Here is a 19,741-nt window from a genome sequence, read left to right as displayed (position 1 = left end):
TTAGTGTTACTTCGCTTCACACAGAGGGACGAATGGGTTCTGCTGAGTGACTAAATGATTTTTAAAGCTTAGCCAGGCTTCCTCTACATTGCCGTCATCTGATAGTTGTATTTCTGTTAGTTTTTGTCGGATTTTTACGAAGTTAGCTCTTTTGAAATTGGGCATCTTTACTTTATTTCAGTCACAGATGTTTGAGCTCTAATGGCGATGCACACTAATTTATGATTGCAAGAACCGAGGTGTTCTCCTACCGTGACATTACTGACTAGGTTATCTTGGGTCGTTATAACAAGGTCTTGTATATTATTTTGTCGGGTTGGTTCAGAAACCATTTGGCTGAGATAATGTTTTTTTAAAAATTCGATCATTCTATGTGACTCGCCTTTTGTACCTGATACTGTCGCCCAGTCGATATGGGGGAGGTTAAAGTCTCCTAATATCAGTGAGTCGTTGTTATTAAGTGACTGCCTTAAAACGCTGTACATTTCAAGATCATCATCGAGTGATTGCCCGGGAGGCCTGTAGGTGACAGTTATATTCAAATTGACTTTTGCAATGTTTACTCGCACGCATGCAATGTTCAACGCTACTGTCTCTTGGTGTTTTGTCAGTGGGTTGCAAATAGCTTTTGACAAAAAGGGCGACGCCACCGCCTCTACGGTTTACACAATCTCTGTTGAAGAGTCTGTAGTCATTTATGTTGTATTCTGTACTTAAATCGATATTTGTGGTGTCGATAAATGTTTCGGTTATAGCAATTACGTCAAAATTTTCTGTCAGAGCAAGACATCTCAGTTCATCAAACTTGTTTCTTAGGCTGTTGCCCTTCCCGTTAATAACCCTCGCTTCGCCTGGCGCACAAACACATGGAGCAGCATCAGTGGCCAGTGGATGAGCTGCAACCGCTTGTGCAAGAGGAAGAAGCTGCTGCCTTTGCTCGATCTGGTGTTGGCAATGTATTGTTTTAGGACGACAAATTCGTAGTTATGAGGCAGGAGTGAAAAATTATAGGCTGTAAGACTAGTTTACTAATTCGGTAGGGTTGGTGGTTTGTGTTAAGTTGTTTACTGTTAGGCTGAAAAATAAACAACTGATTATTTCTTAGTTGCTGAGCCTGGGGTGAATGGTGAGGCGTAATATTTAATTTCTTGTTTTGAAAAGCTTGCAGTCTGTATGACTGATACAAATCTCGAAATATTGTTGAGGCCTTTCAGTCACCAGTCATTCACCGGTACGGGTGGGTAGCGTGGCGAATGGGTGGCTCTAACAGATCGACGAGTGACCAATGTTTCTCCGGTGGTGGTCTCGGCCTTTTATAAAGACTCCCACCGCTGCCACCAAGGATGTAAGTTGAGGCGTCGTATCTCACGGCTCGCCGATAACGTTATAGAGGGGTTGCACGTGACGTCATCGGCAGCGATCAGCTGATCACTTCTCAGCTGCCCCGCAAAGCCCCGCCATTTTGGGAGGCACATATTTACCGCAAGAGAGCTCCTCAGCTTTTCCTCGCCATGTTACTGTGTTGGTGTTTGTGTTAGAGGCCCCTCTATTACTGTGTTGGTGTGCACATGTGTGTTAGTGTCCATTTGTTACTGTGTGGGTGTGGGTGTTAGTATCCATCTGTTACTGTGTGGGTGGGTGTGTTAGTGCCCCATCTATTACTGTGTGGGTGGGTGTGTTATTGGCCCATCTATTACTGTGTGGGTAGGCGTGTTAGTGTCCATCTATTACTGTGTGGGTGGGTGTGTTATTGGCCCATCTATTACTGTGTGGGTAGGCGTGTTAGTGTCCATCTATTACTGTGTGGGTGGGTGTGTTATTGGCCCATCTATTACTGTGTGGGTAGGCGTGTTAGTGTCCATCTATTACTGTGTGGGTGGGTGTGTTATTGGCCCATCTATTACTGTGTGGGTAGGCGTGTTAGTGTCCATCTATTACTGTGTGGGTGGGTGAGTTATTGGCCCATCTATTACTGTGTGGGTAGGCGTGTTAGTGTCCATCTATTACTGTGTGGGTGTGGGTGTTAGTGTCCATCTATTACTGTGTGGGTGTGGGTGTTAGTGTCCATCTATTACTGTGTGGGTGTGGGTGTTAGTGTCCATCTATTATTGTGTGAGTGTGTGTGTTAGTGTCCATCTATTACTGTGTGGGTGTGGATGTTAGTGTTCATTTATTACTGTGTGGGTGGGTGTGTTAGTGGCCTATCTATTACTGTGTGGGTGTGGATGTTAATGTTCATCTATTACTGTGTGGGTGGGTGTGTTAGTGGCCCATCTATTACTGTGTGGGTGTGGGTGTTAGTGTCCATCTATTACTGTGTGGGTGTGGGTGTTAGTGTCCATCTATTACTGTGTTGGTGTGTATGTTAGTGTCCATCTGTTACTGTGTGGGTGGGTGTGTTAGTGGCCCATATATTACTGTGTGGGTGGGTGTGTTAGTGGCCCATCTATCACTGTGTGTGTGTGGGTGTTAGTGGCCCATCTATTACTGTGTGGGTGGGTGTGTTAGTGGCCCATTTTTTACTGTGTAGGTGTGGGTGTTAGTGGCCCATCTATTACTGTGTGGGTAGGCGTGTTAGTGTTCATCTATTACTGTGTGGGTGGGTGTGTTAGTGGCCCATCTATTACTGTGTGGGTAGGCGTGTTAGTGTCCATCTATTACTGTGTGAGTGGGTGTGTTAGTGGCCCATCTATTACTGTGTTGGTAGGCGTGTTAGTGTCCATCTATTACTGTGTGGGTGGGTGTGTTAGTGGCCCATCTATTACTGTGTGGGTGTGGGTGTTAGTGACCATCTATTACTGTGTGAGTGGGTGTGTTAGTGTCCATCTATTAGTGTGTTGGTGTGGGTGTTAGTGTCCATCTATTACTGTGTGAGTGTCGGTGTGTTAGTGTCCATCTATTAGTGTGTAGGTGTGGGTGTTAGTGTCCATCTATTACTGTGTGAGTGTGTGTGTTAGTGTCCATCTGTTACTGTGTGGGTGTGGGTGTTAGTGTCCATCTATTACTGTGTGGGTGTGGGTGTTAGTGTCCATCTATTACTGTATGGGTGTGGGTGTGGGTGTTAGTGTCCATCTATTACTGTGTGGGTGTGGGTGTGGATGTTAGTGTCCATCTATTACTGTGTGGATGGGTGTGTTAGTGACCCATCTATTGTAATGGCCCGAAATGTACTACAATTGTAATGGTATTTTTCCCCATGTAAATAGAGTTAACCTGGGGTGTTTGCGCAACCAGTTATATATGTATGTGGGTTTCTCATGAGAGAGAGAGAGAGAGAGAGAGAGAGAGAGAGAGAGAGAGAGAGAGAGAGAGAGAGAGAGAGAGAGAGAGAGAGAGAGAGAGAGAGAGAGAGAGAGAGAGAGAGAGAGAGAGAGAGAGAGAGAGAGAGAGAGAGAGAGAGAGAGAGAGAGATTTACATAGATTTACATAGAAAATCAGACCACACAGACCCCATGGTCCAGACTTGGTGGTCTGTCCTTAAACCTAAGTGATTTTACATTAATCAGAAGACTCCAAAACGTTGCATTTCTACTCTAGTTGATATTAAGTTGAAGGAAGTGACGGTCGAGCTTATTTTTGAAGGAGTCAATCGTGTGACACTGGACCACTGATGGTGGAAGCTTATTCCATTCTCGCACTATAACGTTGGTGAAGAAAAATTTGGTGCAGTCTGAATTTACTTGTCTACATCTGAGTTTTACGCCATTGTTCCTCGTGCGCAAAGTGTCATCGATCATAAACAATGTTGATCTGTCTACATTCGTGAAACCATTAAGTATTTTAAAACATTCGATCAGTTTTCCTCGGAGGCGACGTTTCTCAAGAGAGAACATGTTAAGGGTAGAAAGCCTTTCTTCGTAGGATTTGTTGCGCAAGGAAGTGATCATTTTCGTTGCCCGACGCTGAACACCTTGTACCGCATATTCCAAGTGGGGTCTGACTAAACTGTTGTAGAGCGGGAGTATTACATCTTTATTCTTGAATACAAAGTTTCTTTTAATGAAGCCCAACATTATGTTCGCTTTATTTGCTGCATCGATGCATTGCTGTGAGAATTTGAGGTTTGACGCGATTTTGACCCCCAAGTCCTTGACGCATTGAACGCTTTTAAGTTTAACGCCGCGCATTTCGTATTCGAACTTCTTATTCCTCGTTCCAATTTGAAGGACCTGGCACTTGTCTACATTAAAGGGCATCTCCCATCTATCCGACCAAGCTGAAATTTTGTGCAAATCCTCTTGGAGGCTTTGCCTGTCTTCGTCAGTCAGAACCGAGTTACCAATCTTTGTGTCGTCTGCAAATTTACTAATGCGGTTATTGAGTCCAACATCCACGTCGTTGATGTATATAATGAAGAGCACTGGGCCAAGGACCGAGCCCTGAGGGACGCCACTAGTGACAGGCGCCCACTCTGAGTTAAATCCGTCAATCACTACTCTTTGTTGTCTGTTGCTCAACCAATTCGCGATCCATTGGTTTACTTGACCGTCAGTACCTATTTGCTTTAATTTGTAATTTATGATGCGGGACTTTGTCAAACGCTTTCTGGAAATCAAGATAGACTACGTCCAGTGATTTGGTTACGTCATAAACAGTGAAGAGGTCGTTATAAAAGGTTAATAGGTTTGATAGGCAGGATCTTTTGTTTCGGAAGCCATGTTGTGAGTCCCCAATCAATGAGTGGCTTTCAAGGTAACTCACAATTTTGTCTCTAATTATGCCCTCAAGTAGCTTACCTACAACCGAAGTTAGACTAATGGGCCTGTAATTACCTGGTACTTTTTTGTCTCCTTTCTTAAAAATCGGTGTCACGTTAGCCTTTTTCCAATCTGAAGGGACGATGCCGTGTCGCAAGGACGTATTGAATACGGTTGTGAGGGAGGAGAGTATTTCGCGCTTTGTTTCTTTCAGCAGAGTTGGATATACTTCGTCAGGTCCAGGACTTTTATTTGTTTTAAGTGATTTGAGGGCTTTAAGGACTTCATCGGGTTTTATTTCAAAGTTAGACAATGCATGCTCGGGATTTACATTAGTACTGGTGTTGGTGGTGGTGGCGGGAGGACTGTTATTATTAAACACCGAGGAAAAGTAATTGTTTAATAGGTTTGCAACGTGTTGGCTGTCAGTCACTAGTGCACCGTCGCTGTTTGTTAAAGGTCCAATTCCACTTCTGATCGCCTTTCTATTGTTTATGTAACTGAAGAAGGATTTCGGATTATTTTTACAGTTGGCTGCAATATTTTCTTCATATCTACGCTTTGCCAGACGCACTAATCTGTTAACTCGTCGTCTGGCATCATTGTAAAGTCTAATGTTTTCGGGCGTGCTTTGCTCTTTCTTTAACCTGTAAGACAATTTTCTCTCCTTGACGGAGTGTTTAATTTCGCTATTAAACCAAGGTGGACTTTTATTAGTGTTAATTCGCTTCTCGCACAAGGGGACAAATGTGTCCTGCTGAGTGAGTAAGTGATTTTAAAGCAGCCAGGCGTCCTCTACATTGCCGTCATCTGATAGTTGCATATCTATTAGTTTTCGTCGGATTTCTACGAAGTTGGCTCTTTTGAAATTGGGCACCTTTACTTTATTTTCAGTCACCGATGTTTGAGCTCTAATGTCAACGCGCACTAGTTTATGATCGCAGGAACCGAGGTGTTCTCCTACCGTGACATTACTGACTAGGTTATCTTGGGTCGCTATAACAAGGTCAAGTATGTTATTTTGTCGAGTTGGTTCAGAAACCATTTGGCTTAGATAATTTTCCTCTAGAAATTCGATCATTCTGTGGGACTCACCTTCTGTACCCGACAGTGTCGCCCAGTCGATATGGGGGAGGTTAAAGTCTCCTAGTATCAGTGAGTCGCTGTTATTAAGTGACTGCCTTAAGACGATGTACATTTCAAGATCGGCATCGAGTGATTGCTCCGGAGGCCTGTAAGTGACAGATATATTTAAATTGACTTTTGCAGTGTTTACTCGCACGCACAAATGTTCAACGTTACTGTTTCTTGGTGTTTTGTCAGTGGGTTGCAAGTAGCTTTTGACAAAAAGGGCGACACCACCCCCTCTACGGTTTACACGATCATTGTTGAAGAATCTGTAGCCATCTATGTTGTATTCGGAACTTAAATCAATATTAGTGGTGTCGATAAATGTTTCGGTTATAGCAATTACGTCAAAGTTTTCTGTCAGAGCAAGACATCGCAGTTCATCAAACTTGTTTCTTAGGCTACGCGCATTGAAACTAGAGAGAGAGAGAGAGAGAGAGAGAGAGAGAGAGAGAGAGAGAGAGAGAGAGAGAGAGAGAGAGAGAGAGAGAGAGAGAGAGAGAGAGAGAGAGAGAGAGAAAAGAAGGAAGTACACAAGAGAAGGAGAAAAAAATGAAAAGTATGAGCTAGAGGGTCGAGAGAGAGAGAGAAAGAAGTTTGAGAGAGAGAAGGGAGAGAGAGAGAGAGCGAGAGAGAGAGAGAGAGAGAGAGAGAGAGAGAGAGAGAGAGAGAGAGAGAGAGAGAGAAAGAAGTTTGAGAGAGAGAAGGGAGAGAGAGAGAGAGCGAGAGGGAAGAGATGGGGGTTGAAACAAAGAGGCCTGTTGTGCTCCCATATCTCCCCTACAATCTGTAGTGTCAACAAAATTCAGAGGTGTCAGGGGTCAAAACAGGGTATCGTTGCCAAAAGTGGTCAATCTGCCTTCTTTTAATCATTGCGGGAGAACGGTAAATAGTTATAGTGGAAATAAAATACCAGTGACCTTATATTGATATTGGAGGCCTACCAAGGAAATCTCAGGTCTCACGCAGGCCTACCCCGCGACCAGTTTGTCACTCCGTGACGTCACACCAAGGCATTTTGGGGCCGAGACTAACGCTCCTTCCTCGCACTAGGTTGTGGGAGCGAGCTCATTCTCACGAGCGACATCGCCCCTTTCAGGTGCGCCTAAGGCAAGCCTGACAGATAGGAAGCTGGGCGTCGCCCAGATCAAGGCCAACATGCAGCAGTAATTACAGATGAAGAGAAAATGAGGGAGGCAGTCAAGGAGTTTTGGGAGAAAATAGGAGGAGTGGGTGAAGAAATGAACGTGAGAGAAGTGGGTGTGACCATGGAGAGGAAATTAAGATGCAACTGAGCTGAATGAAAGGATCAGTAGGGAGGAAGTTGAGAGGTGTATTACGAGACAGAAGGATGGAAAAGCAGCAGGACCAGATGATATCCCGTACGAGCTTTATAAGAATGGTGGTGAGAGTGTTATTGACAGAATGACTGACTTATTTAACCAGGTGTGGGAGGAAGAGAGAGTGCCGAGCAAGTGGAATAAATGTAAGGTGACTTTGATACATATGGGTGGACACAAGAATAGACAGGAGCTTAAAAATTACAGACCAATCTCCCTTGTAAATACAGTAGGGAAAGTTTTTTGTGCAGTGCTAAATGAAAGGTTGTGTAAATGGATTGAGAGGAATAGGGTACTAGGTGAGGAACAGAATGGTTTCCGGGTTGATAGGAGAGCTGAAGATAATATGTTTGTGGTGAATGAACTGATTGAAAGGAAAAAGAGAGCAGGAGAAAAGTTGTACTTAGGTTTTCTAGACATAGAGAAAGCTTACGACAGGGTTAATAGGAGTATGTTGTGTAGAGTGCTGGAGCAGATTGGATTGAGTGATAAGTTTGTGAACATAATTAGGAGTATGTATGCAGGCACAAGAGCTAAATACAGGTTAGGGAACCTTGAGACAGACTGAGTGAAGAGCGAGAGAGGAGTGAGGCAGGGTTGCATTCTGTCACCAACATTATTTAGCCTGTATACAGAGGAGCTGGCAGTTAGGATAAGAAGAATGAATGCGGGAGTGAAAGTTGGAGAGGACAAGTTGTGTGTGTTGTTGTATGCGGATGATGTGATTTTGAGTGACTCTGCGGGAGACTTACGAAGAATGTTAGATGTGGTAGGGGGCTATGGAAGAGATTTTGGTGTTAGATTTAGTAGTGAGAAGAGCAAGATTATGATAGTCAATAGGTCAGAGGATGAGAGAGAAACAACTTGGGGACTGGAAGGGAATGAGTTGGAACAGACGGAAGAATACAAGTACCTAGGGGTGTGGATGGAGGTAAATGGATGCGGCAGGGCCAAGAATGTAAAGATAAGTTTGACAAACCAGTGGGAAGGCCGGTTAGGGAGTGCAGCGAGGATGAGAGCGAGCAAGTATGATGTCATCCGTGAGGTTTGGAAGAGTGGAATGGAATGAGAGTGAGATAGAAAAATTGGAGGTGGGGCAGAATAGGGTAGCAAGAATGGCACTGAATGCACCAAGGTTTGCAGCAGTAGAGGCTCTTAGGGGTGACATGGGCTGGAGCACGTTTAGGGAGAGACTAGTAAAGGCAACCTTGAGATATAAAGTGAGACTGGAACAAATGTAGGATGCAAGATTAGCAAGAAAAGTATACCTGTGGAATATAAGAGATAGCAAATGGACAAATAAATGTGGGCGAATGATAGACAGGAATGTTATGCTAAGTAGGTGGGTGTACCGACCCTTTGAGGATAGACAAAATGTGTTTGAATGGAGAATAACAAACAGAAATGGAGAGGAGTTTGAGTGGGATGTAAGAAAGTGGAAGAATGTGATAGATATGGCAGTTAAAGATGAGGGATTGAGCAAGTGGAAGAATGAGATGGAAAGAAAGGAAACTCTCGACTGGTACAGGGAGAAGGAGGCCCCAAAGTGTGAGGTGTGGTATGAGGGAAGCCTGGGAGGTGATCTTCTTTTCCGTGCTAGAGCGCAGTGTCTGGATATGAATGCAAGGAACTATAGATGGTCTGAGTCCCGCAGCAAAGTGTGCCAGATGTGTGACAGGGGTGTGGACGAGCCTGTGCAGCATGTAGTGCTGGAATGTAAGAAGTATGACAGGGAGAGAACGAAGATGATGCAGGTGTTTCTGAGTGAGATGGGACGTGGAGTGAACGGGAGAACGGCAAGGGAGTGGATGGTGCTGCTGCTGGGGCTCAGTGGAGAGACGAGTGGACGAGTGATTGAGGCGGTAAAAGAGTTCTTGGAAGGCATGTGGCGTGCAAGATGTAGGGAATGATATCTTGCCCCGAGAACATAGACTTCCCGCATGTTTTGTTTTCTTTTCACAGGAGCTGCCGATACAAATTAAATAAGGCCTGGGGGCGGATTCTGAGAAGGGCCGTAAGTTAAGGCCCGCGCGCTGCCTTAACTTCACTAAGGCGCCGTTGGCTACAGCCGCGCTACGGCGCCGTATCTCTGCATTCCTTTCCCATACTCAAAACTTTTTAAGGCCGTCGTAAGGGGACCTTAGGGCGCGCTGTAAGGCGGCCGCGTCTCAGTGGCCAATCAGGGGCAAGTTCTAGTCGGCAAATAGGAAGCGGCGACCAATCGCGGGATATAAACACAAATCAGCTGTTGTGCGAACGTTCCCGCGGTGCCCACCCTCCCACAGCAATGGAGCCTCTCTCCTCACCCCTTACCTTGCCCCCTACGAAGAAAGGGAGGCCAAACTTTTCGGAAGAGGAACTACTAATGCTAATAGCACTGACACAAACCTAACCTACCTTTGTTCATAACCTCAGACATTCAGACTATGCTATATTCTATATGCAAGCTATAACACCATTTTTGTGAAAAGTTACCTTTAACATTTATCAGCACTATGGTATATATACAACACTTGCAACACAGTGATGTCCCTGCTCACCCACGCGTGCAAGATACTACGTTGCTAAGGATGGGGGATGGATCCCCAAGTTTGTAGGATTTAGGAAGGCAAATATGAGGAAAATGGTGTCGTGCGCGTAAACTGAATGCATATATATTTACTCCGTCTTCAATTGTGATGCTGTGCATATAGGAACATGGCAACATACCTATTTACTACCGGTTCTTTGCAACTCCACATAATAAAAATGTATCATTGCAAGAGGCAGTGGGAAGCCCTCTCACAAGTTTTCACCAAACTTCCTAGTTACTGTATTACTAAACATCTTACTGGTAGTTCATTCACTTCTTACGGTTGTATAAGTAGTATAACTACGTAAACATCGTTTATATGCATTTCATACCTGTATAAAGGCTGTATATGTTCCACTTGTAGCAGCGAAGGCGTGCAGGGAGAGGAGGCCGTAACTCACTTAGGGCGGCCCACACCCGCCTTAACCTGCGGCGCCGTAACTCTCCTCAAAATGGCCGCGCCGGTGTTTTGAGTATACCAGCGGAAGCGCTACGGCCGGACTTGCGGCGCCTTAACCCTGGATGAGTATCGATATTTTCAGTACCCATATTGTATATCGTGTTGCACCTTTGCAACTGTGACTTTAACGCTTTAAATGACCACTTTAGGTATGTTGTACTTTAATGTTTGTTCTTTCTAAAATTACTTTAGACATTACTTAGTGCTAATAAGTGGTGAAAAAGACAATCAGAATGCTTTATGTACTTTATTACAAAGAATACAAAAAACTTCTACCTTATTTTAACTATCATTAGAAAAAAATAAAAAATAAATACTTATGTCCATACAAAAAAATAAAGCCTCTGGAGATCGGTGTATTACAGTTGTCTCTCACAGCCTGCACAGTCCCAGTTCTCTGCAAAATCCACGCTGAAAAATAGAACAGGTCAAACTTTAGTAAAATTTTCTCACCCTGTTTTTCTTGTTTCTTTAAAAAAAAAAATTTGGGGTACCTAAATATGCTTTAAACTTCATGAAAATTTTTATGTATACTACCCAATCATTGACAAAGCTACTGTGGAAGTTTCATGGAAATCGAAATAAGATAAGGTACTAAATAAATTATTTTCCTAGAGAGGGTCGAGTTACAGGGTCTTTTTAGGGGGGTTCAGAGATGCACAACATCCATATAACTCATTAGATACCAATGAAATATACACTTGCATAACACCTGGTAAGGTTACTTTTCGAATCAGGCCTCCACACAGTTTTCCTCTTGTCCCTTCCACGTAGTGTTGAGCCCACACTCCTCAGCGGTTGCCCTACAACTGGATTCTGGGGCCCCCTCCTCCGTTTGGATGATCTCACTGCTGTAGAGGGGAGGAGTTCAGCAGAAGGCAGTGGTTGTGGGTCATCCACGTCTTATCATCATCATCCAGCAACCCACGAGACGTAGATGGAAGAGGAGAGAACACACGGCCACGCTTGGGTCGGTGAGGGGTGGCAGGGGTGGCAGGGGTGGGCTGATCATCAGCAGGTGTAGAGGTGGAAGGCAGAGGTGTAGAGGGCTGGAACAGTGTCCTGCTACGAGTTGTGATGATGGCAGGAGGCAAGAGAGGTGTTGTTGTGGTGGAAACTGTAGTGGTGGGGTAGGCTGCTGTGTTTACACAAGATAAGAGGTCAGGCGAGCGAGATAAGGTGGCTGGCTGGGTCAGAGTGGAGAGTGGAGTTGCCAGGTCGTGTATTTCTGCCTCTGCTGCCTCCTCTTGTGTGGTGCAAAGTGTTACCATGTCTGTAGATGAAGGGGAAGCCTCTGGGGTGGCTGCAGGGCTTGATGGAGGTGGGGGAGGGGAGGTACTCCTCGAGGTCCCCTTTTCAGAGGGCCTTGGGGTAGGGTCATCTTCATCTCCCTCCACATCCACGTAAACCTCATCCACCCCCTCGTCAACCTCCCAGTTGTCGGTCCCATCCTCCCCGTACTCACTTCCGTCCGAGTCATCCCACTCCAACAACTCATTTATCTCCTCGGCGGTCAAACTTGGCTTCGACATGATTTCTGTAAAACAAAGCAAAAAGCATGTCTTAGAAGAAAAAAATCTTAAAAAAAAAAATAAGGTACATACCTCAATTCTGTAAATGGCATACGTCAGCACAATCACTTACGAACCCCACATAAAAATTTCACTAAGTTATTCCAACAAATGTTATTGTTATGAATTTTATTATCAAAACAATACGCATTTAAATGTACTTACATAACAGTCACAGCTTGTATAATGATGTTGCTGAAATGCAACGCAAGTGGCTCATACACCATGAAGGGAGGGCGAAGTAGCACAGAGACCCTCACAGCTTGACAGCAGGCACCAAACCAAGGAGACTATAGAACAGGAGAGGGGGCCTCTATGGGAGACCGTGGGCGGGTGTTGGTGTATGTCGGTTGCAACAGATGGCGCAGGAGCAGCTTTGTTTACATTCAGACGCCTCCCCCCCACCAGACACCCACCCCCAACCCCTAGAACCGATCAGCAGTGTTGCTACATGGGATCAAGCAGCAAATGTTGCTACTTTTTTTCTTCAGTCTGGTTCCTTCCCATTTTAAATAAAAAAAATAAAGGTAGATAAATATTAAAATGAACAGTAGGAACTATATATACTGTATATATTTACTAGGTAGATATAGCCTGACTGCATGTCATGAGTAATGCTATTATTGTTATATTATTATACCACAATTATATTCCTTTCTCTGTATGTGTGGTTAGATGTGTTTTATGTGTTTAACCTTTCTGTATATATACTGGAATGAACCAAGGAATTGTAGCCCTACTGCCGTTCTTTAAAACTATGTGATCATGTTTTTTCTTCCAGACTCATTGTTTTAGCACGCACGCTGACTTCCATCAGTAATGATGATATATATACATTGAGTCATTGGTTTGTAGGGGGAAAGAGTGGGTGAATATAATTATCTCGGTCTAACTTATACTGTTTATTATACCGCTATTCGCAGCAATATCTTTCTCTGCTCTGATTGCAACGCTGCCTCGTTCAAAAATCATAACACCGCCGCGGCCGCCACGTTTACCAGCCGGAGCCTCAAATCATGTCCCTTTGTGGTGATAAAGAGGACACAGCCTGGTGTGAAGCTACATTTATTACGGAAGGATGCCAGCCGGTGTAAGTGATATATATATATAAATAATGATAATGTGGAAATTCTAATCATTTTCACGCTGACAGTTGTTCTGAACTTGCTAACTGCATGCCTCCCCTCCCGCGGCAAGAGGCCGAATGGCCTACACACGGCAGCTCCAGATTCCTCCCCATTACCACCTGTCAGCCTCGTCCACGTAGCTATCCAGTCTACTCTTAAAACAAGCTGTCGTCCCTGCACTCACTATGTGATTGCGGAATCTATTCCATTCCCCCACCACCCTATTATTAAACCAATGCCTGCCCATTTCCCTCCTAAATCTATACTTTTCTAATTTAAGTCAATTACTGCATGTTCTATCTTGCCAAACATCTTATGCAAAAGTTAATCAGCATATCTCCACTCTTTCATCCCTTACACTGATAAACTGGAACAGCCTTCCATTGTCCGCATTTCCTCCTGCCTATAATTTGACCTTCAAGAAGAGTGTATCAAGACTACTTTTGTCTGTTTGGGAGTGGTGAGTAGTGGGGCTTTTTTTTCTAGTACGCTTTGTTGCTCTTGAGCTGTCTCCTTTGTTTAAAGAAAATAGTAGTTAAATAAATGGAAGTTGGCCGCCAATGCTTCCAACACATTTTGGTGCCATATCTACAAGTGGCTGGTGACTGTAAGCATCTCAGCAACCTGCATGCATCTATGCCATTCCTATCATGGTGCATGGAGCAAGCTTCATAACACTCAGACAGAGACAGTTTAATTATGGTTACATATCAGACTCAGTTTATTGCTCAGTCTATTAGGTGCAGTGCTGTTAATATTGTTAGTGGTAGTATTAGTACAATTAATGTATTTATTTTAATTAATTTATCAATATTCATTTATTATATTCTTAGTGTTTGAAAATTTCAATACTAGCATTAAGATAAACAAAAATATCAGAAATATATTTATACTCATTAATTATTATTGCTTTTCTTATTATTACTTCCTTCAATGTCCTGGCACTTTGACATCTAGTGTTTTTCTGTCTAGCAGCCAAAATTGTGGTCTTTCTGAATGTGTATGTCCTAAGTCTTCATTGGTGTATCTAGCTATATAACAAAAATCTGCATCTCTCTCTCTTCTCACCCAGTTGTCCCCATACATCCTTTCAGTATCCAAAGAATTTCAATTTACATCTTGTAATCACTCAACTAATGCAGTGCAATCCTCATCTCTGTATTTTACCGTGTAGACATACTCTTTCCTTCCATGTTCCACTGTCGTATGTTATTCCACATCTAACACAACCACATCCCAACAGATCCGAACACGTCCGATATCATCCAAGAGAATGTGGCAGCTGAAGGGGGAGAGGCCAAGAAAGAGGCCAAGGGTGAAGACATTTAGCCACCCCCCCTGAAGTACATGGCAGCATTCAACCCTCTTGGTGAGCTGCAGGAATGTGCTTCCCATTGCAGTGCACCAGCTCCATGTACTGATTTTGGTATGAATACTTCATCTGGTGTTTGTTGATTGTTGTGATATTAATCTAATTATGACTTCACAAAATAGACTGTGCAAGTCACTTGACACATGCCCTGCTCAACATCACTTTTAAGTTGTAGAATTCCTTCATATGGATGCTGATTTATGTATCCTGAAATGATTGGATATTGATTGTCTTAACTTTTTTTTTTGCCCATGATCACTGAACCATGTTACGGTATGTCTTTGGGTGTAGATCCAGGAAATGAGTTTTTGGGAGGACGTCAGACTTTTTGCGGGTGGAAGGAGCATTAGCGTTACCGATTAGCCATTCTAGGCAGTCCTGGTCTTGAAAAACTGGTGAAGTGACCTAAATCAATGGGTATAACAGCCAGGACTTTGTGCCAAAGCATTGTTTTAGCCGCAGCGTGCTTTTGAGCTAGTTTTCCTGTATCACTCAGGAACATTGGGGGGGCCTGGGCCCCCCTTTGGATCCACCAATGTAGCTATGTCTTATAATATATCTATCCTTTACAGTCTGATGGTGCATCCTTCTAGATTGTCAAGTTTTAGTAGCTACTCATGAGAAGTATTCCTTATAATGATCATTGATTTCCAGATGGTTTGCACTAAAAAAAGTGTCATGTAACCTGCCACAAATAATAATCAGCTGTAGTCAACCCTTGCTTTAAAGAACCAATATGGAGGAAGGGGGTGATGTTATATCCAAAAATCTTTTACATCTGAAGTATCCAACCTTTTTGTGTATAATAAACTTTGTTTGTTACATGAACTTAAAAGTTCACAATTTCCATACATGATTCTTTTTTCCTTGTATTTGATGATTAATCCTGACATGTATTTCCATTATCAGTAGGTAATATATAGTAACAAGACAATAATACACATTATAACAATGTATATATTATAGCCCAATGAGTGCACGAGATCATTTACCTCATCAGTGACGCCAAGTCCGGGAGTCCTTCCCTAAATTCTTTGCCCAAATTTGTGACACCAAGTATAATAACTTGTTTTAGTGACCATTTGCATCCATTTTTCACTTTGATTAAAAAATTGCCTCTCAACAGGTGTGAACTTGATGGGGTTGGAGGAAACTCGACTCGGCCATCAAGCTCACCACAATATAGTAAGGAACCTCTTGTTCTCAGTGATAATTTATCCTCTTTAGTTACTATTCCGTGTTGCTTTAATCACAACTAATGTGTTGGAAACATTACAGCTTAATAACATACTTCACATCTCTGCATACAAATTGAGTTCAATATTCAACTGTTACACCAGTAGGCTTCATATCTCAAAAAAAAAGTATGTAAAAAGGTTGAAATTTTGAATGATATATTTAAACTCTTTATTATGTTTCTATGGGTGTAGTACCGTTATGATTAGTCGAGTGATCAGCATATGGGTCTTATGTTTTTGGTAGCATAGGTTCAAATTTTGCCATAGGCTGGCATTTGATAGTAACAGTAGTGTCCACAGATATCTACCTGTTTCTTGTTTATCCTGTTCCATTTTAAACCATGACTGGCCAATCTTTGAAGAGCTAGCATAACCTTGAAGTGCCACTAACAAACCTTTGTCCATTCTTCTGATGTGATCCTTTTTTTTTTTTTTTTTCCCACCTGCCTATAGCGCCGGTAGGTTTTCTTCAGGCGCCTGGCGGTCGGCCCAGGCCCGTCATGATGCAGGCTTTTTTTTATAGTGGTGCCATTTAGTATTGGCTCATGCTGCCGCCCAGAACTCATTCTTGGTTCACTTGGATGGTTTAGCAGGGCTTAGGTATGACTAACATTGCAGAAACAGGGAATTTTTATATTTTTAGTGTGGCAACACATTGACAAATGTTTTAGTATGGACTGAACATCAAAGATATATATGGTATAAATGATATATGGGGTAGGCGGTGGCCGAAATGGTAGCGTACTGGGCTCACATTCACCGCGTGATGGACGACGCGGGTTCGAATCCCCACGCTACCACTCGGATTTTTCAGTCACCGCCGAGTGGCTTAAAACTACCCACATGCTGTCCTGAAGACCACCCATCAACCCGGACTCTAGAGGAAGCCGTCCAAGCGAATCAAGAACGAGTTCCGGGGGGCAGCATGAGCCAATGCAAGATGGCGCCACTATAAACACTCGCCTGCGCCAGAACGGGCTGGGCCGACCATCAGGCCCCACCTGGGAGAAGCCTTGGGCCGACCATCAGGCCTCACCAGGAAGATGCCTACCGGCGCAACAGGCAACGACGAAAAAAAAAAAAAAAATGGGTGCTTGTAGATCTTGATATTATATCTGTCAAGAGATATGGGTTACAAGAGAGGAGGTTTGCTCTGGCCTTATACTATCAAAGTCCAAATGCTAATAGATTTCTGAGCACAGTATTTCACTTGTCTTCAGTTTCAACACTTCACTCATGACTCAGGGGTATTTCAGTACATGTTGGCTGGAGCAAACAGACTCTGACAGCCCTGCAGCAAAGAGCACAGGCTTTGTCAAAAGAAGAGAAACTTCGTGGGATTTGCCATTATTTAGTATTACTCTTGTTACGCCAAGAATTTTTTTCCATATACTTTGCCAAATATTGCAAATTATGCACCATTGTTGGGCTTGCTTGTTATAAATCATATCTTGTTCAATTAACAAGCTTTGGGTGTCTGCCACTTTCCAGTTGTAATGCAAGGAATCATTTATCTTCCCTGCTAGATATCACACGTAATGCACCATTGTTGGTTTTGCCTGTTATAAATCAGATCTTGTTCAGTTAACAAGCTTTAGGTGTGTGCCACTTTCCAATTGTAATGCAAGGAATCCACTGCCAGATATCGCATGTAATGCACCATTGTTGGTTTTGCCTATTATAAATCAGATCTTGTTCAGTTCACAAGCTTTGAATATCTGCCATTGTTTATTTCAGGTGTAATGCTTGGAAGCATTTGTTCTCTTCCCTACCCAACAGTATGCAATGCTTTATTGTGGATTTTGCCTGTTATGTTTAATCTTGTTCAGGTAGCAAGCTTTTGGTGTCTGTCTTACCTAATATGTCCTGCAGTGACACTTGGCTTGGTTTCATAATGTGAAGTACAGCATGTAATTTCATCACACTAAGTGTCTATCATCACATGTCTGGCATCATTAATGTGGCTTCCAGGAGTAATCTTGTTTGTATTACAGCTTGCAAATTTTTTTCTGCTTTATATGATATACATAATCACATAGGTATGATTTACAAAATGTAATGGCAGTTGATATTCTTGACTAATGCCTCATAAACCTTATGAAAAATAATGCTTTGGGGGGGGGCAGAGAGTGGTTTGTTTGGTTGGCCAGTTCAAGGAGTTTCATATCAAATGATTTTATTACATCCAACTTTAATGTGTGCTAAAAACATATATTTTATTACATCCAACTTTAATGTGTGCATAAAACATATATTTTATTACATCCAACTTTAATGTGTGCTTCCTGCAATAAATGCTACATGATTACTGATGTAGCCTATGAAATACATATCACTCTCTGCCCTGTAATTTGGTGTGTCACATACTGCAGCATAACTTTCCTGATATTTTCTTACTCTATGAGTTGCCTTATTTTGTCTCATTTGCTTTTATCATATGTGCCTCCGCTGCATAGTTGTGTCTACTGAGCTTAATATCTTCATGACCCTGACACCAAGGTCAGAGCTTGTGAGATCATACCGTGTCCTACATTCCATTTTCACCTCCAGGCTCGCCTGTCTCCCAGGACCACCAAGTTATTGCATTCCATTTAAGACAACTCATGTGTTACCTTCTTGATGTCCTCCATCATGTATTTCAGCATGTTTTATGATGCTTTGCTCTTATATTGATGTTCCTTGCAACATTTTTATACAGTTTTCATTGTATATAACGCACCATTGTTGGTTTTGCTTGTTATAGATTGGGTCATGTTCAGTTAACAAGCTTTGAGTGTCTCCCATTGTTTATTTCAGTTGTAATGCTTAGAAGCTTTTGTTCTCTGCCTTGTCAAACAGTATGCAATGCTTGCCATTATCTGGCACTTGTACAGTTAGTATGATATTTTTACTCAGCTAAGAGCATTTTGCAAAAGGTAAAGGTAAGGCTGGGGGCATACGCTGTAGCAGCACGTGGCCTCGGTGCTCATCTCTGTAACATTAGCCCATGAGCCTGTGGTGTTAGGGAACCCATTACCCTGGGACACAGGACCAGTGTGACATCCGGGTTACCACAGTTGCAAAGGCCTTATAGTAATTTAGCATGCATAGAATGTTGTATGCTTTGCTTGTATTTAAAGCACTGGATATGTTTGCTACACACACACACACACACATATATATATATATATATATATATATATATATATATATATATATATATATATATATATATATATATATATATATATATATATATATATTAGCAAATGCTTTCAACATCATACTTTTCCTAAAAAAACAAATTGATATAGTGTAGATAATACCTAATAAAACATAAGAACAAATATATTTTTCTTTACCCCATTAGTAAATCATTTTACAATGAAAAAAAATAAGTGAAGGCTGGATAGGGTGCTGTGGCAGGTACCTCAAAAATAGTTAAGCTACCCCTGAAAAGTGACGTTTTTGGTGGGCTGCAATAGATGGCGCTACTTCCGCACGCCCGAGGAATTACTACATACCACTATCTCTTCGTATATAGTCTCTTTGCACCAAACTGAGGCGGCAGGTGAGATGTGGGGTGCCAACGCAGTTTAAATGCTCGCGCGCAGGGGCAAATACGCATTTAAAGGAAGTGGCGCGTTGTAAATATACAACATCGATACTCACACAGGGTTAAGCAGATACGACGCCGTAACTTCGTTTCAGAATCCGCCCCCTGCCCCACCCCCCCCCTCGTCTTTGGTGATTTCCTTGTTGCTCTGACCTGCCGTTTGCATCTAATACTAACAGTATGATTTCGTGTGGTGTAGTACAGTACGGTACGTATGTTGCTCGTATTACTTGTGTAGCAGTGTGCAGTTGCCTTTTTTCTTTCCATCGTCAGGAGAAAACCTGTTTGGGCCGAAACATATGTGTCTCAGTGTGTACATTTTTTTCTAGATCAATACACATCTATATAGGTGTGGGAGTACGTGTGAGTGGTTATTCCTTGTGTGTGAGTGCGGGTTTGGATGGTATACCTACGTAAATTGGGCCCTCATTACGCAGAGTGCACCCTCGCGCTCACAACCAATCCTGCAAATGTAACTAAACCTAACCTAACTAAAACTAACCTAACTAAAACCTAACCTAACGTAATCTAACCTAATTTAACTCTGGTTGGAATGGTGTGAGCACGAGGGTGCACTCTGTGCAGTGAGTGCCTGTAAATTGTATGTTGGTGTGAGTGTGCACTTGCCAGCTAGTGTTTTT

The sequence above is a fragment of the Eriocheir sinensis genome, unplaced genomic scaffold (genome assembly GCF_024679095.1).
Source record: "Eriocheir sinensis breed Jianghai 21 unplaced genomic scaffold, ASM2467909v1 Scaffold707, whole genome shotgun sequence".
Classification (NCBI taxonomy): domain Eukaryota; kingdom Metazoa; phylum Arthropoda; class Malacostraca; order Decapoda; family Varunidae; genus Eriocheir; species Eriocheir sinensis.
This window is presented reverse-complemented; position numbering follows the sequence as displayed.